Genomic DNA, 8,201 nt, shown 5'->3' with positions numbered 1-8,201 from the left:
AAAAGAAGTATTTTCAATTAAAAAAAATCACTTCAATCAAAAAAATCACTTTCAATCAAAGAAAAAAAGTGTTTGAATGCAAAAAATATTTGAGACTCAAAAAATGTCATTTGAATTTCATTTGCATTTTCTACTGAGTTAGATTTGTGTCTTTATTATTCAATCAAAAAAAGTTTGCTTCAATCAAAAAAATATTTTCAATCAAAAAAAACGTTTTAATTAAAGAAAAAAAATGTTTGGATGCAAAAATATATTTGAGACTCAAAAAAATACATTTGAACACAAAAAAAATTTCAATAAAAAACAACCACACTTTTTTTTTCTTTGATTGAAAATATTTTTTTTGATTGAAGCAAACTTTTTTTGATTGAATAATAAAGACACAAATCTAACTCAGTAGAAAATGCAAATGAAATTCAAATAAAAAATTTTGAGTCTCAAATATTTTTTGCATTCAAACACTTTTTTTCTTTGATTGAAAGGGATTTTTTTTGATTGAAGTGATTTTTTTTTTTTGAAGCAACTTCTTCTTTGATTGAGTTATAAAGACACAAACTTTTACATATTATCCATCTACGGACATGATACACAGTACATATATGCACAAATACCACAAAAGCTGTCACAGCAAACCTGACCCTGTGGAAAGCAGAGGACATTTGACCTGTGGGACACGGGCTGCATAAAGGTCAGCATCCTCCGTGAGGCTGACCCAGTGGGGAGTGGTTACCCATAGAGGACTGGGCCAGAGATGCTGAGAAAGTGGCTTGTTGGTCGCAGAGGTCAGCGGAGGCGCTCAGCAGATGTATGCATCAAAGGGACACATCTTCAGATACACAAAAGTCACGTGTTTTAATCTGTGGGTTTTTAAACTCGCACGTATTCGATGCGGGCGAATCATCTCGCAGACGTTATTTATCATATGTGCGTCATGTGCTACTGGAAATGACATAACAAAGGATTGGAACGGTCTCCTTTTCTTTGGTCGTCTATGTGGGTATAGAAGGGAATGCAAAAAAAAAACTGTTATAAAAGACCACACACAGTGTACTGGACTATTTGACCTGTAGTTCACCCGAAGCGGTTGAACATGTACTCGCAACTCAACGTTATAAATGAAAAGACAAAAAGGAAAGTCCTAATAGCTCGGCTCAGTAAAGAAAACCTTTCATATCAGAAAATATTCCAGGAACGACGTCAGAGGAAGAACAGACACGATAAATGAAATACCTTAGAAGTGCTGGATTACTGAAGACAACACGATTATATTTTCCTGGCATATCTTCGGTCCACACTCCAGTCCAGTAGGTGGTGGTAATGAGTCTGTAAGAAGGGTGCCAAGCAGTTTCATTCGGCCGTATGAACACCTGTTCTTCTTCTTCTTCTTCTGGGATTATAATCCAAATGATATACAAACAGCTGAGGCAAGCGGGAATGTCAAGATGTAAAGAAAGTTTTGAACCAAAGTCCTAGATACAGACATTTTACCTGGTGTTAAAAGAGCACAGATGTATATGCTTTGTTTGACCAAGAATGTAGGCACAGAATTTCAGTGCAGAGCTACTTAATGCATTCATGGCACAAAGCAAAATCCTGTTTATTAGGCCTGTGGCTGTTTGTTTAGTCAAACACACAACATTATTAGGAATATTGTCCAACAAAAGTAACTAATCTGGTTCTGGTCCTGTCCTTTTGTCTTTGTACAGAGTTTAGAGGTGAACTTTTATATTTTTTGTTGATATATTTGTGTACTCTATATCTATTATTATTAGCAGTTACAGGGATATTTAGTTTTAAATGAGTATATAGTGACTACACGACTGAAATATTCAGTTTTATGCAGGTTAAACATAATATGAAGTGTATTGTTTTGTAGTTTTACTGGATTGAAAACTGCTCTCATACCCTCATACTCATCTTTGTCACAATATGACTAAAAGGCAAATCACAATAGCGCACATTTGAATTTTTCCAAACAATTTAGTCCATTATGTTGTGTCAATTGAGCTGATTTTTTTGGTGACGGGACATTCATTATTATAATTTTATAATTAAAATAACCAAATTATTTTGTATTATTTTTGTTCTAGAACAACATCAGAATAAGAGTATAGCACTGGTGCACATTCCTATAAAAAAAAAACTACACAAAAACACTATTGAAGCTGTTATACCAACAAAGTACAGCCTTTTGAACAACTTTGAATAGATTTGTGTCTAAGTGTCGGACTTTAAGTAACTGTGGTAAATATCTTCTATTGTTCAATCCTGTACCAAAAAGTCTGCATAATCGTCCCTTTATTGCCTTATAAGATAATATATAACAACAATAATAATGAGTCTGAGCTTCCCACACACGCTTGTAGCTTCACATGGGATGCGATGTCCTGTCCGTTCTCCACAGAGCCCAAAGTCCCAGCCACGCACATAATTAGGGAAAAGAACAGGAAGAAAAGATCTTGTCACAGACCAGCAAACCCATTCAGTTAAATTTTGCCGAGTCATTCAGGAGAATTGTGTAATTAAACTCAATTAAGGTCAATCTCCCGATGAAATCATCATTCGGCCGGTCGGACGCAGCGTACTGTAGTCCAATCGTGGACGAGCACAAACAGCCCTGCTGTGGAAATGACGTGGTTATGTAACAGCGTGCAGAGATTTTTTGCCTCACGTTGGAATGAACATGCAGACAGTTTGTGAATCGGTGACTCGCTGATTCACGCTGGGTGACGCTGACATGACACGGTGTCCACCAGGGGGCAGACGCCTTTTATTCCACAACATCAGGACGTCCTTTAGCACTGAATAATTCACATTTTTGTCTATTTGGTCTTTTCTGATCTGAAAAGTTAAGTAATTACTTATTTTTTTTCTTTTTTAACAAGGTTGGGGTTCTTTCTGGTGTTGTGCAAAAAGGACAAGGGGCATTATTCACCTGTCCTCATCATCATTCACTGTCTTCATTCACCTGTCCTCTTCATTCACCTGTCCTCTTCATTCACCTGTCCTCATCATTCACCTGCCCTTATCATTCACCTGTCCTCATCATTCACCTGTCCTCCTTATTCACCTGTCCTCAACATTCACCTGTCATCATCATTCACCTGTCCTCATCATTCACTTGTCCTCATCATTCATCTGTCCTCATTGTTCACCTGTCTTCATCATCATTCACCTGTCATCATCATTCCCCTGTCATCATCATTCACCTGTCCTCATCATTCACCTGTCCTCATCTTTCACCTGTCCTCATCGTTCACCTGTCCTCATCATTCATCTGTCCTCATCATTCACCTGGTCTCGTCAATCACCTGTCCTCATCATTCACCTGTCCCCATCATTCACCTGTCATCATCATTCACCTGTCTTCATTATTCATCTGTCCTCATCGTTCACCTGTCCTCATCTTTCACCTGTTCTCATCGTTCACCTGTCCTTGTCATTCACCTGTCTTAATCATTCACGTGTCCTCATCTTTCACCTGTCCTCATCATTCACCTGTCCTAATCATTCAACTGTCCTTGTCATTCACCTGTCCTCCTCATTCACATCTCCTCATCATTCACCTGTCCTCCTCATTCGCCTGTCCTTGTTATTCACCTGTCCTCCTCATTCACCTGTCCTCCTCATTCACATCTCCTCATCATTCACCTGTCCTTGTCATTCACCTGTCCTTGTTATTCACCTGTCCTCCTCATTCACCTGTCCTCATCATTCACCTGTCCTTGTTATTCACCTGTCCTCATCATTCCCCTGTCCTTGTTATTCACCTGTCCTCCTCATTCACCTGTCCTCAAACACAAACAAAGCAAGTGAATCAACAACAACAAGGAATCAAAGGCCCACAAATATGAAATAATAAGAATAAAGATAGATATTTTTTGTGCAACAGAGTTTTAGAGTTTTAGATTTTTCTAACAGAAGATTTAACTTGAACTTCAGGAAGACAAAAAAAAACCTGGAATATTGTCAGTGACTGTAAATGTTTCGTTTATCGAGACAAGACATCTGTCAAACCGGGGAAAAGCTGTTTGTTATTCTCTGCAAACTTCAATCACTCATCAAAGTTTTTACAGAAGAAGTTCACAAAGTGTCCCCTCTCCCAGTCACATAAACACATCGCTTGGCCACCTGCCCATGATCCTCACACACACACACACACATACACACACACACACACACACACACACACACACACACACACACACACACACACACACACACACACACACACACACACACACACACACACACACACACACAGGTCCTAAGCATTATTCCTCTCAGTGGGAGGAATTCCCTGAAGGAGGAATCATCTGCAGCTGAAACACAGAGGCCCGAACATGTGAGGAAGTCAACCAGAGAACAGGAAGAAAATATGGAAGAAAAAAAATCCGGAATACGTTTTTTTTCCGCCATTTCTCTCTGACTTGCATCGTAAAAAAAAGTGTGATCAAAACAATTAAAGCTGCAGTACGTAGCTTTGAGTCATAAATGAATGTTTATTCTGGTGAGAAGAGCCTTAAAATGAGGTTTCTCACAGCCAACTTCATAAAAAGAAGTTCCTCCTTAAGACTGCAGGGGCCCAGTAGGGGGCGCTCATGTCACGTGTAATGTAATGTACCAGTCACAAACTTATAGAAATGCATAGAAAAGAATATTGACAAGAAGGATGGAACACAGAATCATTCACTCCGCCAAACTTTCGTACTTTAGCGAAACAAACAGAATAGATATATTATAGATAGATATATGTATTTGAATAACGTATTTCCCCACCTCGCCTGAGGCGGCGCTGTATCAAGAATTACTGAAGGAGTGTGATGTCGTACCGGTGCGACAACAACATTGATCGTGACACAACAGACAACAACACCACAATGGAGGACACCTAGCAGCTCCTGCTTACTTCCTGCTCGGTTACCGTTATGTTTATTTTAGTGCTTGGCACGTTATCGCTAACGCTAACGCACGTTACTGCATGGCGCGTTTCCATGACGACTGACCGGAAAAAGACATGCGTGACGTCGCGTTTACATGCCAACATGCTAACATGGACCGTTTACTAGTTAGCTTTGTTAGCTGCGTTAGCTCCTTTAGCGCTGCTAGCGCGCCTACTGTCGAACTGCAGCGGTCTGTTTATTAAACGTAAAGAGCAGCGCTACAAATAACCAGCGTACCTGTGTGCTTCGTATGTGTGCATCTGTTTTTAAAGTTTAGCGTTACTTTAGAGACTCATTTTAACAATCGGGGAGTCACGTAAAACATGACGTCCAGTCAGATGCCATGGAAACGCGTCGCGTGTTAACGTTGACGCCGTTAACGTGCCCAGCACTAGTTTCTTTCGGTCACCCAATCAGCTGACTATAGTGGGGGGATCTACCGGTCTAGCTCCACGCCAGATCAGGCCGTACCATTTTACTCTGGTACAGAGGGAGGGAAGGGAAGGGTGCCAAAAAATTTTACTTTTCATGATGGAAAAGTAAAAAAAATATGTATGGTATTATACATCCTGCAGTGCAATGCTATCAATTTTAACACAGTAGATTTTGCACAGTTAAAGTAATGCAAAGGCGCCATATGTAAGAATGTGGCCAAAAACGGTTACTACACTAAAACTCAAAATACCGAGGTCTTTTAGGTTTCGTTTTCACCGCCATTGTAGCTCAGACGTAACTGGCAACCCGTGGTTTCTCGGCAGCTGAGACTCTACTGACTGCAATGATTGGTAGACGGCGGTAGGTGGCGCCACATGCCAAAAACATGATTTCAAAACATAAACATGATTTGCAGTCTGCAAAATATATATTTTTTAATGCGAATAATTTGTCTGTACTGTTGTTGTTGGTGAGTTCAGTTTGTTATATGAACATTATTCCTGAGTCTCTGTGACATATTAGGAGGATTTTACGGCCAGTTGATTTAGATTTATTACATAACTCACCTTTAAATGTATCATTCCTTGACTCCTCCTCCTCTCCAGTTTTAATGTTTGCTTATGTCGTCCCACTGGAAGAGTTCATTCACCTTTCACCCGTCACTCGTGACATGTTGTAGCCTTTGTTTGGCGTCTTGAGGAATCGTCACACTCTACCATTAAACCCCATGACACCTGCATAAACAACTGCAAAGTCTCGTGCACGAGAAACGCCGACATGGTGTTGACCGTATAAACAAGACTCAGTCTGCACATGATGTGATGATATTTGCACATGAAACAGTTGAATTAATAAAGTCTTGTGCGCGCCGACAATGCAAAGGTTCAGTACAAAGTGACGTAAGTGCAGAATTCTTCTTGTTTTACCGAAAGCTTTTCACACGGGAATACAAACCAGTCGTTTAATACAGTCATTATTTGAAAATATTCTCATTTTGAGCCATATTTCATCGCTTTAATAACACAATAACATAACTGGTCTAAAGGGGGGAAAAGTCACTGATCTCTAAAAACCTCCACACAGATATCAGAGAGATGAGTCGACGTCTTATAGGACCTCCTCGGAGAAACATTCCAAAGCATTCTAATAAGTAAATAATGAAGTACAAATCCCAAATTTGATGAATATTAAGAACCAGTATTACACACAAACTCCCTCTAAATGTCTGTTAGACGTTGACTTGTGTTTGGACAGCTGCTCAGTGACTGGTCTGCATGAGACGAGAGGTCTATTTACTCTGTTTTCTCCTGTATTTGTTTCACATGTATTTCCTTTTCCCATCGCCAAGGAGAAGAACACACACACACACACACACACACACACACACACAACCACACAATAATTTTTCCGTGTAGACAAACAGCGTACACAATACAGTTTGACCACCTGATATACACAGGACACACAGCTCCTCTGTTTCCACTCACAACACTGATTTAATTCACAACAAGCTGCTGTGTACAAAACACGGCTAATAGTGTTTTTATTTCCATGTAATTTGATACAACACAGACATTGAAAGAGCCCAGTCATAACAACAGAGTTTAAGTAAGGATTGTTATTATTATCATTACAAGGTTTAGACATAAAAACTTATATTACACTGCAGTTTTATCTCAAATGTTCATCTTTATCTTGTCATTAAATAACTTTTGTGGACAGGTGAATGATGAGGACAAGTGACCGATGAGGACAGGTGAACTTTGGGGACAGGTGAACGATGAGGACAGGTGAACGATGATGACAGGTGAACGATGACGACAGGTGAATGAAGAGGACAGGTGAATGATGATAAGGACATGTGAATGACGAGGACAGGTGAATGATGAGGACAGGTGAATGAAGAGGACCTGTGAATGATGAAGACAGGTGAATAATGAGGACAGTGGAGGTCAGGTGAATGATGAGGACCTGTGAATGATGAGGACAGGTGAATGATGAGGACAGGTGAGTGATGATAAGGACAGGTGAATGATGAGGACAGGTGAATGATGAGGACAGGTGAATGAAGAGGACAGGTGAATGATGAGGACAGGTGAGTGATGATGAGGACAGGTGAATGAAGATGACAGGTGAATGATGAGGACAGTGGAGGACAGGTGAATGATGAGGACAGTGGAGGACAGATGAACGATGAGGACAGGTGAACGATGAGGACAGGTGAGCGATGAAGTCAGGTGAATGAAGAGGACCTGTGAATGATGAGGACAGGTGAATGATGAGGACAGGTGAGTGATGATAAGGACAGGTGAATGATGAGGACAGGTGAATGGTGAGGACAGGTGAATGAAGAGGACAGGTGAATGATGAGGACAGGTGAGTGATGATAAGGACAGGTGAATGATGAGTACAGGTGAATGAAGAGGACAGATGAATGATGAGGACAGTGGAGGACAGGTGAATGATGTGGACAGGTGAGTGAAAAAAATTGAGATATGTTGCAAATATACAAAATAAATGCTTGTTAAAATGATGATAAATCATATTCTTACAGATCTTAAAGATGATATAGCACAGTGACAGAGGCAAAATAATTGTTTGTAATGATTTTACAGTCGCTTCAGCTGTGTTTTACTCATTATAATTAGTCATAGTAGTAAAATTCACTAATTACACGACCGAAGCCACATTATTTTATAATTACAATCATTAAAAGTGAGATTTAATTTTCACTATGACTGTTAACACACGCTCAGGCCGAGACTTCTGTAACACTTGACTGAGAAGAGTGTATTTAAATCTTGAATTAACAACCCAATCAAG

Source organism: Microchirus variegatus, assembly GCF_963457635.1.
Source record: "Microchirus variegatus genome assembly, chromosome: 7".
Taxonomy (NCBI): Eukaryota; Metazoa; Chordata; class Actinopteri; order Pleuronectiformes; family Soleidae; genus Microchirus; species Microchirus variegatus.
This window is presented reverse-complemented; position numbering follows the sequence as displayed.